The sequence below is a fragment of the Colobus angolensis genome, unplaced genomic scaffold (assembly GCF_000951035.1).
Source record: "Colobus angolensis palliatus isolate OR3802 unplaced genomic scaffold, Cang.pa_1.0 Scaffold2, whole genome shotgun sequence".
NCBI classification, from domain to species: Eukaryota; Metazoa; Chordata; class Mammalia; order Primates; family Cercopithecidae; genus Colobus; species Colobus angolensis.
The window spans coordinates 4,949,734-4,966,269 of NW_012115154.1; the positions used below are offsets into that span (position 1 = coordinate 4,949,734).

General features: G+C 40.6%; 1 protein-coding gene across 7 annotated transcripts in view; it reads left to right on the top strand.

Moving 5' to 3' along the window:
- Window positions 1-3,628: 3,628 nt before the first annotated feature.
- Window positions 3,629-16,536, top strand: part of CHRM2 (cholinergic receptor, muscarinic 2) — a 151,425-nt gene continuing 138,517 nt past the window's right edge. For 2 of the 7 annotated variants that reach the window (XM_011941263.1, XM_011941262.1), the window contains exons 1-2: window positions 3,629-3,988; window positions 4,257-4,414. The gene's annotated coding sequence lies outside the window, so the exon portion shown is untranslated. Of the gene's footprint in view, window positions 3,989-4,080; window positions 4,170-4,256; window positions 4,415-4,798; window positions 6,967-16,536 lie in introns of those variants that run through there. The other 5 variants (XM_011941264.1, XM_011941267.1, XM_011941266.1 and 2 more) reach the window with 3 other exon arrangements.

Sequence of the window (16,536 nt, forward strand, 5' to 3'; positions counted from 1 at the left end):
TTAAATTACTCTCTGGGAAGGTCTGTAGGAAAAAATAAATAATTCTAGGAAGAATAATGTGTATATTATGAAACTATTATTAAGATTTCAAAACAGAAAGAGACAACTGAAGAACCCATTTTAAGTAGTGATTGTCGTTTAGTGGAGATCTACTTTTAACCCAGGATTGTTATATTTCAAACTGAGGTCAAGGAAAAGAAAGGTTCCTTTGGCATCCATCAGAAATCAGCCCACCTTTTCCAAAGCTCCTACTAATGAATACTGTGCTTCTCTTATTCAACTCTTAATCAGTCTGTGTGAGTAGAAGATGAAGGACACGGCAAGATCTGCTCTTGGCTCATTTTCCCAATACAGGCAAAGCCCTCACCTTCATTTTCTTGGTTCCTTGAAAATAGAAAAAAAATTTTAAAATGTTATGACCGCCATACCTGATGGGAAATCACTGGAGTTGAACTTGTCACCCTCTTAATCCACTTATGATGAGAGAGTGCTGATTTGTGCATCTAATTACTGAAGCCTAATTATTGCTGCAGTGAAATCAATGTGGCATGATAAATATGCACCACATTCCCAGGAATGAGACCTGTGGTTCCCCTTCTTCTCACGTTAGTGGTGACCTTATTTATAATCTTATTCAAACACAAGCTTTGTCAAAGATTGAAAGTCACTCTTTACAGGCATTGAGAGCTCTTCAGTGTGTGTCTAAAACTAGCATCATGAAGTTGTAGGTAATGAAGTTTGGCTTAATAAGTAGAAATTATTAATTTATTAGAGTTCTTTGAGGTGGAAAATAGGAATGTAGATTAAAAAAAATTTCAGAGATGCATTTTACAAAGTATTTAAAAAGCAGTTTTGAAAATGTTCCACACCAGCTGGTGCGGTGGCTCATGTCTATAATCCCAGCACTTTAGGAGGCCAAGGAAGGCTGATCACTTGAGGTCAGGAGTTGGAGACCAGCCTGGCCAACATGGTGAAACCCCGTATCTACAAAAAATACAAAAACAGCCGGGCACAGTGGCAGGTGCCTGTAAGCCCAGCTACTTGGGAGGCTGAGGCAGTAGAATTGCTTGAACCCGGGAGGCAGAGGTTGCAGTGAGCCCAAAATCATGCTACTGCACTCCGGCCTGGGCGACAGAGTGAGACTCTATCTCATGAAAAACAAACAAATGAAAATGTTCCACACCAAGAGTTACTAATCATGTAAATGCTATTCCTTGGGTGGGGGAGTATTCTTTCTTTTTTTCCTCAGAAAATGAACTGGCATAAGAGATGAAAATAAAACACTCAGAATACACTTGATCATTTCTTGTATCAAAACAGAAACTAGAAGAAAAGAATTGAGTTCCCTGGGGTCAGAGTGCTGATGGATTATGTTTACCATGTTAATTATATGATGTTGATGAGCATTATGGTTTGCATTGTCAAGAATCATTCCTTAATACTCTGTTTTAGTAGGTCACAGGTGTGACCCAAGAACCTGTATTTTTCAGTCTTGACCGATAGTGTTATATTTATAGCTAATTTGCTACGTGCCACGTGCTCTTTTAAGAATTTCACATGAATTACTTCTATTATCCCTCCTACCAACCCCCACATGTATATTATACCCATTTTATGGTTTAAGAAGCTGAGGCAAAGAAAAGTTAAACAATTTCTCCAAAATCACAGTGAATGGCAGAGTTACAAGTCTATATAAAGATGTGTTCTAAGTGATGACCTAGAAAAAGAAAATGGACATAATTGATGACTGTTTGCTAAAAATGATGCTTCCCTGTGCAGCTCCTCTCCAAAAGACCTTAAGTATACTGACTTCTATTAAATATAGCACTTCAGTCATCCACAGATTCTGTTTTATTGAGGTTTAAGAAAAACATTCATTTGCTTTCACTGGTTATTTATTTTGTTGCTTAATTTGGAATGTGTAGTTTTATTAGTAAAAGAGGGCTTAGTGTTCTTAATGATGTAAAGGAACAAAAGAGTAACAGATCACTGGGTTTTCCTGTCTGTTGCTGGTCAGGGATCTATTTCTCCTCACTTTTTTGCTTTCATGGGTATGTGTCTGTGTGTGTTCCAAAAGACTCAAGCAGCTTCATGGGTTTATGGAGGCTCAGTAGACAGAAATAATGGAGTAAAAAAGGAAAATGTGAATTCATTCTGAAAAGAGTGTCTAAGAGAGGAGAAATGACAAAATCAGATATTTAATGTAGTGGAACAAATGCTGGGAGAGGCTGAGAACAAGACTTAGCAGGGCTGTTGTGATATTCTCACAGGTATCTTATAATCACCCAGTGATGGTGGGACGTGAGTATGGAGGTTGAAGGCAGAGACACAGTATTGTAATGCTGTATTTTAGGATGACTTCAATCAAGCAAAATCAACGTTGTGTCAGGTCCTGCTTGGTGATAGCTATGAGTTAACAAAAAGGGCAGAAACTTTTAGCTACAGCATTTCCATTTATCAATAAATTTACATTGCTATAAAATTAATCATTGGACTGTCAGCTGTTATATAGATGTTTCATATGAAGTGTCTTTTCTTGTCAATAGGAATAGAAGCTTATAAAAACACAGGAGCGGTGGGTTTTGCTATTCTGGATGCCCTTTAATACCTAGCAAAGCCCTGGACATCAAGAACTTAACAATTTAATTGACTATATTATATTATATCAATGTATCTTTAACTTGCTCTTTGGCTATCCCTGTGACCCAAAAAGTGATGTGTCCAATTCTGGGCTATTCAATTTAAAGTTTCCACTTCTTGCTCTTTATTTGATTGAAGTTGGATGAGAGAAAATAAAGCCTATGTAATATATAATATATTGATGTTCTAGTCACATATACATATGCCTTTACAAAAGCAAGTTTTGGCCTCAGCTACACTTTAGAATTCTATCATTGTACTTTTGTCAAATGAGGTTAGTATCTAAAAATTAATGGATACAATTATTGGAATAAATTTCTCATTAAAATAAAGGAATAAGCATCAAAGGCAGGTCTGAACACAGAAAGTTTGCATCCTAATTTTTTTTCATGGAGATCACAAATTCCCTGAAGCATCAAACATATATATATATATATATTCTGTGTGTATGTGTGTGTACATATATATATTCTGTATATATATTTGTGTGTGTGTGTGTGTGTATTCTGTAGTCTACTGCCCATTAGGTGAAGAAAACATGGTCACTGCCTTATGTTTAAAATAAGAGAAAAAAAATTACTTCTCCTTCGAATACGTTTGTCAACGCTCCAAAGAAATAAACAATATGTGAATAGTTCAGTACAATCATATATTTACAAAGCATAGGGGATTTAGTCTAACATTTTCCCACCTGGATAAACTGAGCTTAAGTATCTCCGACAATCAAAAGGCAATACTGCGTTCTTCTCAATATGCCATGTCACCTTTGTAGCACTCACACACTTGCAGGGAAGGGACTCGGGGTTGGGGGTGGTTCTGATGTAGAAATTGCAGATGGAGAGCTGGGCTCTGGGGATGGAAATGGAGAGGAGCGAAAAAGAGCCTGGAGAAAAGGCTGTCATATTTGCTCAGAAGAACCGCCAAATCAGAGAGCACAGAAGATTTCATTGGGGGAGAGCCTTCAACAGCAACTAATCCTGTCGTACTGAAAGAAAATTGTAAATGTTCTCTCCAGAAACTGTCCGTCCATTGCAGCTAATCGAACACACACGCACGAATACAGGCACGCTCTCCTGCTGTACTAAAGGCGCCCCGGCGCAAAGACCTAGGGAGCGCGCGCGGGCGCACACACACACACACACTCACACGCTCCAGGCTGCCGGTTGGCCAGAGCCTGGAAATCGTAGATTTCACCAGGAAATCGCCGAGATACCGGAATAGGTATTGCCTCCCCAAAACTAATTCCTACTTCCCCAAACACTTTGGTGAAGAAATGAATCCAGCCCAGCTCGCCGAGGCATCCAGGTCTCCGTTCTATTTTGGTCTCCAGGCTCTTCGTGAAAGCCAGGTTTGAAAGTCTTGTTTGCTTCTCCTTTAGTGGTTTGGCGTGGAGGGCGGGGGCAGCGTCAATTTAACTCCAGTCTAAACCACAAACAGGTCACAGACTAGCCAAGTGGCTGAGACGAGTGTAGGGTGCGTGACTCTGCCTGCAAGCGCGCCAGCCCCGCAGCTCTCGCCAGAGCCTTTGGGTCGGTTCTCTCCCGCCTCTCCCGCCTCTCCCGCCCCACCCCTCCAGTGTCTCGGCATCAACTAATCTTTTCCTTTTCTTTTGCAAGATCAAGGGAGAAAGAGAACCGGCGGCTGGCCTCGGACTCTAAGCGGTGCGCAGCTCCAGCCCGGGCGGATCGGCCCTGAACCCACAAAGGGCTCCTCGCTCCTTCAAGCCTCCACCACCTCACAGCCCGGGAGGCAACTGGAGTGAAACCAGCGACAGGTAAGGGCCCCGCGCTGTGCAGCTCTCCGCTTACCCACTCCGAGGACCCTGGCACCAGGGGTCTCTCCCTTCATATCCCCCCAAACCGGACGCTCAGGGGTCGCGGCTTGGGGGAATTGGAGGGAGGTCCTCCCCACGTGCAGATTCTCAAACGGAAACTTTGGATCCTGGGGCTTGGAGGATTGGGGGCAGTGATGGCGGGTATGGAAGGAAGGGGCAAATGAGGCACAGCGCGGGGCGGGGTACCCCTACGATTCCGAGGGTCACTGAGTCCAGCCAAATGTGGCGAAAGCGGCCTCAGAGCCGCGCTGTCCCGGCATCGTTCCCTATTCCAGCCCCCCATTCCCTCTACTGTTGCCGCCCCCCTCCCGCCACCCACTCCAGATGCGGCCATGGACAAGACAAGGAGAGCTTCGTCCCTCCCGCCCCTCGGGTTCCTTCCTGCTGGGGTCTGACCGCGTCTTCTGTGCGTGCGGGATGGAGGCCCGGCTCGCCTGGGCTCCAGGCTGTCCCCCGGCTCCGCTTTCGAAGCAGCCCTCGGGCGCTGGAGAGGTTTCCCATTGCGGTCTCGGGTCATGGCCAAGGAGGAGAAGCAATAAGAATGGGGGAAAGGGTCCCAAGACAAAGGAGAGGGAAGCATTCTGCAATCCCATTCTATTTTAGCCCCTCGCAGGAGCTAGACTGTCCGCCGCCGTGGCTAGGGCACAAGGTCTCAGCCCGAAGCTCATGAGGTACCAGACTGTGCCTGGGCTTCGCCACCTAACTTACAACGGGTCCTGAACCGCCCCGGTAGTCCCCGGGGTCGTAGACTGGGGACGGCTGCACGCCTCAACCCCTCCCCCCAAGAATGTCCCTTGCAGTCCGCACCTGAGGTCCCAGGCAATCGCCGCTAACTTGTAGCTCTCGGACCCAGACAGGAGGTCCATGCCTGGTACCGGTAGACGCGCAGAAATTCCACCTATGCGCGCTGCCGGGCGCGCCTGGGGCCCCTCACGGGGTAAGTAGAGACTCCTCTGGGAGAGGTGAAAATTCCCCATAATTATGAACACACACGGCGGCACACCCTTTGCCTCCGTCCGCCTCCAGCACCCGCATCCCTTTCTCTATCTTCCTGCTCATCGCCGACCTCGAGGTTGCCCTGAGACACAGAATTGTCCCAGGCAGAGTCCACCGACCCGCCAGTCCCTGGCGATGATGTCAAGGCTATTGCATATAACGGAAATACCAGCAGGGAGGGTCGCCAGGGGCAGAGAGGCTGGAGGAGAACAGAGAATTGAAGGTAAATGCGTAAAGCCAGCAGAACTGTCGGTGGACATTTCACCCAGACCGCCCTCCCGCATCCTTAGGTCAGTTCACCGCCACAGCACGTCTGTGACGGCGGCCACCCAGGGCTCCAAGTCTTCCAGCCCCGGCGCCGCGAGCCAAGAAGAATGCGGCGCCTCCCACTCCTCAAGCTCCGGAATCCCCCACATTGACTTTCTATTTCCCTTTCTTCTTTTCTTTTTTGTTTTGTTTTTCCTGCTCTTTTCTTAGCGCTGGGTGGCAGTGGGTATGTGGCAGCCGTGTGATTTGCCCTTCCCCTAGTACACGCAGCCAGCGACACAAGCACACAACGACCAGTCCCCACGCTCTGCCACACACCCTCCAGAGCTCTGGCGTGCAGCCCCTGCTCCACAGCTCGGGGCGCCTGCAGCCATCGCCAGGTTCATGGCCATGGCCCAAGCAGGGCTCAGAGGGTGGAGAGGGGAGTCAACCTAGACTCCAGAGAGAAACCTTGGGACAACCCTAAAGGCCCTTCAGAAAACTGGAATTGGGTTAGGCACAAGGGGTGGGAGGCTCTGGGGAAAACTGGCCCGGCTTGCGGAACCCTGAGGGCTCCTGGGGCTGCAGCGCTGCAGACCGCCCCCGTCTCGCCCCGCCCCGCCCGCCGCTGGGCGTCCCCGCCAGCAGCCCACCCGCGGGCGGCAGCTTTTCTCCATCCTGCCCAGGGAAGTTCGATGCCTGGTGCTGGGATGCGCCAGCGCTTCTCTTCGCTTCTGACAATCCTGCTGTTTCCGATTGAGAGGGCTCTCAAAATGAAGCTTTTAATAAACTCCAGAGTAATGAACTCGGGATTGTGTGGCAAAGGCCGCGCATTGCAATTTGTGAGCAATTGGTAAAAATGTGGAACCATATGATAGGAAATATATGCATTTTCATTGATAAGAAAAAAATAGAGATGATGATATCTTTAAACACAGGCCACAAACAGGCATACCTGTGCCATTGTTGGGGAGGTAATAATAAAGGCACTGATGATCACAGAAGTAAAAACAGTTGACTTGGCCAAGAGACAATTTTAAGCTGGGAACTGTAGTCGGCTGCAGTTCAGAAAGTGGACTTTTGAGACTTGTCAAACGAATGGAAGAATTTTGTGCCAACAATGTCCCAGCTTTGCAGGCTTGGCAGCTGAGGACTCAGAAGTAATAAATTAATGCCAGGTGAATTGTTATTGTTATTACTATTATCAATAATGTGTTCTAGTTGCAGCAATACAATAGATAAGCAACTTCCTATTGACTCTATTTGCTTTCCTGGGCTAGACAACAATGCCAATTAAAACTTAAAAAATGTTATCTGACCCTAAAAATAGGTGAGAACTGCAGTCAAATTTGTTTACCATTTTAAAATAAAGTTCTGTGAATGAGGTGGGATGGGAATGGGGAAAAGTTTTGGGACTCCAAATTCCCAGAGCCAGACTGCCTGAAAGATGCTTCATTTTCCTATAAAATAAAGGGGCATGTTTGTTTGTAGAAGGGTGCTTGAGGGTGCCTGGAGGCGAATTGGAGTGAGCAAATAGGTATATTTGAATACTGTCATAGTTCCAGTAAAAGGGAACCCAAAGGGCATGTTTTCAGCTCTCAACTAACTTCAGAGACAGAGGTGGAAAGAACTAGCAGGTCAAATACCAGTAAAAGTCCCTTTGGAGTGAGTTCCCACAGTCCCTGAATTTTGGGAGGCTGAGACTGTTGTCTTCATGTTAAAAAACAAACAAAAACTATATTGCTCTAAATTTGACCCTATCCCCTTCATTGCCCAGAAAGTCCATGTAGTCAAGCATCCGGATGTGTCTTTACTGGACAATTTTCCAATTCCAATTCCAATTCCAATTCCAGAGCAGCCATTCCCAGGGCCAATAGGAATGGGTGGTTTCAGAAGTCCAAAGAAAACAACAGTCCCAGTCTGCTGGCAGGTAGGGAAGGCACAAAAAGCATGAATGACCTGTCTTCTGTGGAAGCTAGGCTGGCTAATTAGGAGTCATATGTCTCTCTGACCCGCAACAATAAGTAAATTTAAAGCAAGGACAAAAGAGGGAGAAGAGGAGAAATTAGAATAAAAGGGAAATGAAGAGGGAATGGGACAGAGACAAATGAGGGCAAGAATCTGTGGGTATATCAATAATTGTGCTGGATTCAACCTCCATCACTGATGTCAGCCTTTGTTTAGAATATGCATATATGAGCGAACCCCTTCTATTATCTTCACATGACCACCCAGACACCATTCTCAATCCTGCCTTAAACTTTTCCCACTTTACTCAATAGGATAGAGGCTGACAGAAATATTTTTCCACACAGTTCTCTTGAAGAACTGTTTTCCTTATTTAAACTTATATTTGACTTGCTTGAGATTTTATGACATGCACTCTCTGTGGCATGGTTCTCAATAGACTCCTATGTATCGAATACCACCAATGTCCACCTTGTGACTACTAACAACTGGCTTTTGTTTCCTGTACCCATTCTGCCCACCTTTGATTCATTGAGCAGGCATCAGGACTTCTCTCATTTAAGATAAATAGCATAAGTGTACTGATTGCATATCCCACAGCTCACCTGGCCTATGTGGTGGAGGTGGTGTGTGGGGAAGGAGATGCAAGTCACCTTTCCTTAGACAGGTATTTTTGTTGAGTGTGTTCTAAGTCCTTGGCATTATTTTAAGCATTTTCCCGTATGATATTTTCTGTTTTGTCAGTTGCTTTAGACTCTGACTTAAAATACAGCCAGGCATACCTAAGAAGCATATTAGATCTTTGTTGAATGAGTTAACACAGCAATCAATTTTCTCATTTTATCACTGCAACAATCCTGTGTAGTAGATGTTATTTTCCACAGGAAGAAACCAGCATGCAGAGGGGTCTGATAATGAGCCAAGATGATACAGCTAGTAAGTTGCAGCCCCTGGATTCAAACACAAGCTTGTTGGACTTCACAGTCTTAGTTCTTATAATGTGTCGATTGGCTCTCTATAAATAGCTGTGGCACTTGTTTTCCCTGTGTTTGGGGAAAACAAAAGTGTGGCATTCAGAAGTTCAATGATGTTCTCCTCATCTGTTAATTCAACTTTGTATGTTTTTGTTAGATCCCCTAAACCTCAAGCAAAGAAGATGCAGAGCTGAGTAGGTTCTTAGTTGGCACGTGCTTATTTTGTTTAGTCAGTGATTGCCTCTGGCAGAGGTAAACAAGGGCACCAAAATTTTGGCAGATGCCATTTTCACCTCTCAGCAATACTAAGACATTACTAAACAGAAGTTCTTTTGTCTGATGCAAAGTGATAAAAGGTAAGCTTGATACCATTCAGCTGAGCTCATGATAGGAAGCAGATCAAGAGACTTTTTCAAGGTGACACAGCTAACCAAGAACTGCATAAGAACACACAAATCCCAATCCCAGACTAGTTGTCTCTTCATTTTTTCATGCTAAATGAGTTCTCTTTTTCTATAAGATTGTTGGCACTTAGGATTCTGAATTTCAATGGCTCCATTTAATTTTAATTAGTATTTATTATCCACATGTACTTTGAAAAGTATAATGTTACTTTGTAAACTGCTATTAGCAAAGAATGAGGTAGGTTCCAGTTGGTTTGCCTCTTTCCACTCTTTATATATCTTTGTCTTACTTTATTTATTTCTCTTTTTTTTCTTCACATGTTCTAGCTCCTTCTTTTATACTATGACCTAAATATACAATCATCTTAACTGGTGCTGTTACCATGGTAATGTTTCATGGTAGATAAGGGTACACACTAAAAACTCGGTTTTCTCAGTTTCTTTCATTAGTAATGGAATTCCTCCTGTCTCTGTCTTTTTCTCTCTCTGTCTTCCCCCATGCCCCCTGCCTCTCTCTCTGCCCCCCTCTCTCTCCCCTCTTCCCTCCCAAATCCAAGCTTTCACTGAATGATGCCCTCTGGTGTTCAATAACTGGAAGCACATTGGATTGGATAGGACAAGGAAATCCTTTTAAAAGCTTCGGGAGAATTTCAATTTCAATCAAAAATTCAACTGGACCTAAGCAAGAAGGACTTTGAATTAATATGTTTTTAAGCAAAGAGATTAGTAGAATACATTTGTTGTCTGGGCATGTCAAATGCTGTTTACTATGTATACAATTATGGCAAAGGGGTGGGAAGGATATTTATACCCTTACATGTTTAACATTATTATGAAAATGTTCTTATGGAAGACAACGAGATGCCACTGAGATATCCCTGGGAGGATAGTCAGAATATTTTGTACATTTAAGTCTTTAAGACTTCTAAATGGAAGTCTTCTATCTTGAGAATGGAAACATTTTTCTTGCTGGATATATATATATATACACACATACACACACATACATAATGTCTGTGTGTGTGTATGTATATATGCATACATATGCATATATATACACATACACATATACACACATACACATATGCATAATATATACAGGTATATATACACACACACACGTGAGAAAGAAAAACAGAGTGGAGACATTTGTTAGATGAGAAACGCAGAAGTTTTACTCTTACATGATTGTGTGAATAATCATCTCAAGCTGCACATTTTTATTAATCCTTAAATACATGGCAAACTAGAAGTGAGGCTGATATGATATAAACATATCTTCTTTCTTTCTCACTCCAAATTACACTGCTGCCCTCTAATCAGTCCCCAGGTTAAATCTGTTCCTGAGAGGCTTCCCCAGAATCCATCCCCCTCTTTCCATCCAGGCATCTCTTCAGACCTTTCGCACCTCTCACATGAACTATCACCAGAGCCACATGCTTCGAACCGGCCTCCCACTCTCCAGTCTTTCTCTAGTACAAGCTACTCCTCACACTGCCAAAGTGACCTTTCTAAAATGCAAATCTGAACATGTCATTCTCCTGTTAAAAATTCTTCAGTGTTTCTCAACTGTCTAGGATAAACCCTGAAATCAAATCCACATGAGAGCTTCCATAGCTGATCAGAGCTGTTTTGCCAACCATCTTTGTCCCAGGCATTTCTTCATCCTCCCACTGCACAAGGAGAGAATCCATATGCATAGCTGAGTGTACATATACATAGTGTAGTGTAATGACTGGTATGGTGTACATGCTAAATAACTACTGGCCAGTATATTTATTTCCCCTTTATTCTCCTCCTCCTCTGCTTCCTCTTCATGGAATTTATTATTATTACCAACAGGTAATGATAAGCTTCACACTTATAATCTAGTCCTTCCTCAAACTAATAATAATACTCATGAAAAGGTATGATATAATATGATGAATTTAATGAATATTTTATATCCTCTATCTCATTTAATCTTTCACAGGCAGGTGCCTCACCTGGCACCCACTAGGTGCTCAGTATATGCCTGTTATTTTTATATGCCTAATCAATATAATAATAATGACATTTTTGGCCCTTATTATTCATAGCAATGTGTTTTGGAAGGTGAAGTCATGGGTATTTTTATTTTAAAAAACAAATTATTTACAAAAGGAGTTAACTTATAAAAGTGCTAGGCAACTTGGATGGTTTTATCTGGTGCTGGTAGTAGAGTAACAGCTAGAACTTGTTAGGGATACATTTGAGGTGAGAATAGAGGCCATATTTTATAAATGATGGCAATATACACTTACATTTGTATTTTTATCTTCTCTTTAAAATGAAACCAAATGCCCTGATGTTGCCAAATAACACAGTTAAGTGGAATTTTTAAAATCACTTTCTATTTTCAAAATAATTTTACTATTTTATTGCACAGTGTGCCACCCGATAGATATGCATAGTACCCCTCCATTTTATTGTATTAAAGAAGCTGTAGGCAACTTCAGAGGCTAAGTGCTAGTTTAAGTTCAAATTTCCAGCATACGGACAATGAGTAACAGCAACAATAACACTGAGGATCTACATTTCTAAGATCAGTGCAAATACATAACAAAAACTATGGTAGCAAGGCAGTCTTCTGAAGCTATCTGTATTTATTGAGCTCAGAAAAGCAGGACGTCTCTTTTCTGAGGCTGAGAATCCTAAATACCCTTGAATATTGACCTCGTGGCAGAACTGGGCCCACTTTTTCAAAAGTCAATATTCATAGTCACCACATATAGTGCTTTAAATAAGATTATGAATTATGTAAATAACTACTATCTTCTAAGAAGTCATTTCAAAGAGATTAATTCACAGGTTGGATTATGTACTTTATTCCTCTTGTAAAGATGTTGAGTCAGGCTGGGAGTTAGGCCCAGGAATCTAGATTTTTAACAAGCCCATTCCATGATACTGAGGTGGGAAAACACAGGACTACATTTTAAATAACAGATTGATGAATTGGAACGTGAAAGGCATCAAAGAGGAAAGGAGATAGGATGTACAACTCAAATGTCACTGCCAATAGTACCATATGTATTTTCCATTAGGGCTGGGACGGAGAGCTTTGTTGTAGCCAGAGACTTTTTGATTTGTTAGGCAAATTCTAGCGTGAACAATGAATAACAATTCAGGAGGACAGCTATAGATTAAGAAGCATATCTTTCAATGTAGAGGAAACCTAGATATCTGTGTGTTTAGATGGGACACAGTCCCATCTGCATACAATATATCCTTGGAGTTAAATCAGTCTCAGCTATTTAAGAAATAAGTACTTGATTTCTTTTCTATTTCTTGTTTTATTTTTTTCCTTCTTAAATTCCTTTCATTAGTTTAATATCTTCACAGATCATATATATCTTCATGATTCCAGAGCTCCTCTCTGCATTCTTCTATCTGGTGTTCTATGTAGATTTTTATGACTAATGTAGCTGGATCAAGCACCTGGACTTCTTCCTCTTCTTTCTCAACTCTAGCGGAGGAGTTAGAGAAAGCCAGAGAATTGTCTTAAATGTTAACGCTGATACATTTCACTGTCATTGTTGCAAAATGTTGTTGCACTCTGATGATCCCAAGTAACAGGCGGATACAATACCTCCTCTAGGAATAAGAAAGTTATAATGACCTTTCTTGATATTATTGTTCACTCTTAGTCATGCTGATGATTCTTCTGTTTGAATAAAGCAAATAAGCCATTCCTCACCTCCTCATTCATGCCAAGCCAATGAACAAGACAGAATCACGTTGGAAAACAAGCCTGTTATTTCTTATTTAATTAACTATCAAGGATCTCTTTAGGAGGAATGTGATTGTGAGCTAAATAATTACCTGAAGCCTAAGGTTTCTTCCTTTCTATAAAAGAACAGAATAATTTGATTGGTAGAGAAAAAAATATATTTCACACCCTGTTTTACATTGTTGAACAAGATGAAGACTTTCTAATACTCTGCCTTGCTTGACACTGTTACAAAGGGAAGAGCTTCTACCATAACCAGCATGAAAATAGAAAGTGATAAGAAAATTCTACTTAATTGTGTTCTTTGGAGAGCATCAGGGCATTTGGTTTCATTTTAGGGAGAAGATAAAGAGCAGCCCCAGGGCCAAAGCATGTTTCCCAGACATGCCTACCGTTTTCTTGCTTTATCCTCAAAATTACTTTTCTATCAGATTTTATCAGTGGAGGGGGCAGTTATGTCTTCACATGTAAGCCTAAATAATAAAGACTATTTTTCTTTGTGCTATGCTGGATGGAGGTACTGAAGGCAGGAGGAGGGGTAGATGATACAGGTTTAATTTCTATTCTCTCTGGCAACTGGGTATCATTCAACAGTAAACAAGAAATCTGTTTTGCTTTACTTTAAAATAAGCCTGCCTGGATATTTTCCATGACTAGTTATATCCATATTAGGGGAAATTTCAGAATTTGGGGTGAGATACTCTTCTGTGACAATAATAATGGCAACAAAAACCATGAGATGACAGCTGCTGTTTTTTGAGTGTTTACCAAATTTTAGAACCTATGTCATTTCTTTACATGTATTGTTTCTATACCTCATGCCCAATCTATGTGATAAATTTACTCCTTTTTCTTTCTAAATCTTGAAACCGAGGCTTATTGACACTAAACAACTTATTCTAGGTCTAAGAGTGAGTATGTGGCTTTCGGCATTATTCCCACATCTAAGGTCAAAGATCAGTTTTTAATGTTTTTTTGTTTTGGTTTACTATACCACAAGAAATTCTTTCAGAGGATATCTCACTATATTATTTGGCATCTAATTCTGATGAAGAAAAAGAGAGAGAGAAGAAAACAAAATAGAAGCAAGTCTCACTTCTAGTCAGTGTTCAGAAAATGAAGTCATGAAAACAGACTTCATGGTAAAGGAATCAGTCTTAGGTGAAGTTTAGAATCTGTCTCCTGGCAACTAACCTCCTGGCTTAGTATAATTTATAGGCTTTGAATTTAAAAGTGCTTGAGCCTTCATAACTATGAAGCTCTTTCTAGGCACAGAGGTGGAAAAAGTCTCAGCAAGGCTTTCAGGTATGAAATTTCCAAGGCATACAATATTTATTGATGCTTATATAACATATATATGTTGCAACATTTCTGTTGATTAGGAAAACATTAAGTATTGGTAAAATGTCATTATTTGATCTCCTTCTATTTCATAATGTAATATCTCTTTCCTTCCTCTGCAAAACAATTGCCATTACTTAACCTTAACTTCTGCATTGCAGATGCACAAACAAAAGGCCAAAGAGGCTAGCTGTCCTAAGGGATAAATCTGCTTGGAATAATTCTGTTCCTGTTTACATGTCCATTGTTAACTAATCACTTATTTGTATGCCCCCATATCTTCTGGCAATCATGACTGTCTATTGGTAAACGATAATACCAGCTAATTTCTTTTTCACAATTAATTGAAATTTTACACTCTTACATTTCAATATCGGTCAATATTTTTACATACTGACACTTTTAATCAAGGATTATCTTTCACAAGGGAGCTGTAACAGGGCCCTAATTAATTAAAATGATAATTACTCCTCTCCCACGCAGTTTGTTAGTTACCTAACACATTCTCCAGGAAATTCACATCTCTTAGCATTCCTCTTTAAATTTCTCTCATTTATAAGGAGATACCTTGGCTTCTATCTCTGTAAGAATTTACTGAAAACTCAAATAATTTTTATCTTCTAGCATTAGGAAAAAAAAGGCGGCCGTCTTTATTTTCTATTAAGTTTTCATATTCGAACCAAATAAAATGAGATTTTCCTATCATTGAAATATTCAATTTGAATCGCAGGGGTCACTTTCATGGGAAAAACACCGAGGTTGTCAAATGACTCCCCTTTGCTATTCACCAGCTTATTCTAGCTTCTTCATCACAATGCAAGTTCCTGTGGTCCATTCCTCTTGGATTTTTTCTTTTCTTTTTTCTTTTTTTTTTTTTTTGCACTTCCATTCCTCAGCTACAATTGCTCTTGCCTCTCTGTAGTTTTTCTTAGTGCGTAAGGTTTGTTACATTTTCTGGTACGGTTTAATTCCGTTATTTTAGTAGACATGGAATCTAGAGTATTGGCAATTATTGGCAGCCTTGCTCTCTTCTCCTTTAATAGCTATTGCCCCCGTTCCTATATTTTGGCATCTCTTGGTGTCTGAGATGCACTTTCAGAAATAATTGATGATGACTCTAAATTCATTCAGTTTATTCCCTAAGACTTGGGAATCCAGATCATTGAAATCCCTGAACCAAATATTGGTCAGATTTGCTAAAGATCATTCCTGTTTGGTTTGCATATTTTAATTAAATTACTGTGACTTACTCATTTCACTTGCAGTAAACATTTGACTACATTTTAAAATTATTATTTCTCCCAAACTCCTGAGTGTTCTTACTTTACTTTTCTAATACATGTGAAAATGAAATTTGATACCAAGAAGTCAGTTATCTAAAATTCAATTAGCTTTTTTTCTGTTACTATATATAATTATTGAAAGACTCTTTTTTTTCTTGCTGCAATAGTTTTTTTAAATAGACTTATCAGGCCAGTTTTAATTTCACAGCAAAATTGAGAAGAATAGTTTTCATATACCGTCTAGCCCCATACACACCTGCTCCTTTCCACTATCAACGTCCCCCACCAGAATGATACATTTCTTTCCATTGATGAACTACATTGACGTATCAGTATCACCAGAGCCCACAGTTTACATTAGGGTTCCTGCTTGTTGTTGGGCATTCCCTGAATTTGGACAAGTGTATAACGGTATGTAGACACCAGTGTATGCATGTAGCATCATACAAAGTATTTCCACTGCCCTAAAAATCCTCTGTGCCCCTTCCATCTATTTCTCTCTTTGCCTTAACTCCTGACAACCACTGATTCTTTTACTGTCACTATAGTTTGCCTTTAAGAACTGTCATGTAATTGGAATCATACAGTTTTTTTAGAATGAATTCTTTCACTTAGTAATAACTTTCTTTCACTTGGTGTGTAAATTCAAGTCATTTAAGGCTCCTCCATGTCTTTTCATGGCTTGATAGTTCCTTTCTTTTTAGCACTGAATGATAGTCCATTGCATTAATTTTTCTTTGTGATTTTCATTAAATCAGTAAATGTTTTGCCATGCTTCTTGAAGATGATTAGATAATTTTTTTAAATTTTTGCCATTATATTATTCTTGTTTTGTATTTTCTCTAACATTACATTTCCATATTCTTAAGCTCTCTAGAACTTTCTAAAAGTGATCACAGAACTCATGCTCTGAATATTTTAATTCTTTTTCATTTTCCTTTAATTCACCATATCCCTATTTCAGTACTTAGAAAAGAGTACTTAGCATCTTAAAAGATGCACTTTCTTAGCATCTTGCAGTTTTTATTTAACTGTCTTTATTTTCCCGTGAATATATCTTTTACAGGATTTTTAAAATTCAGACAACAAAAAAACCTTTAAC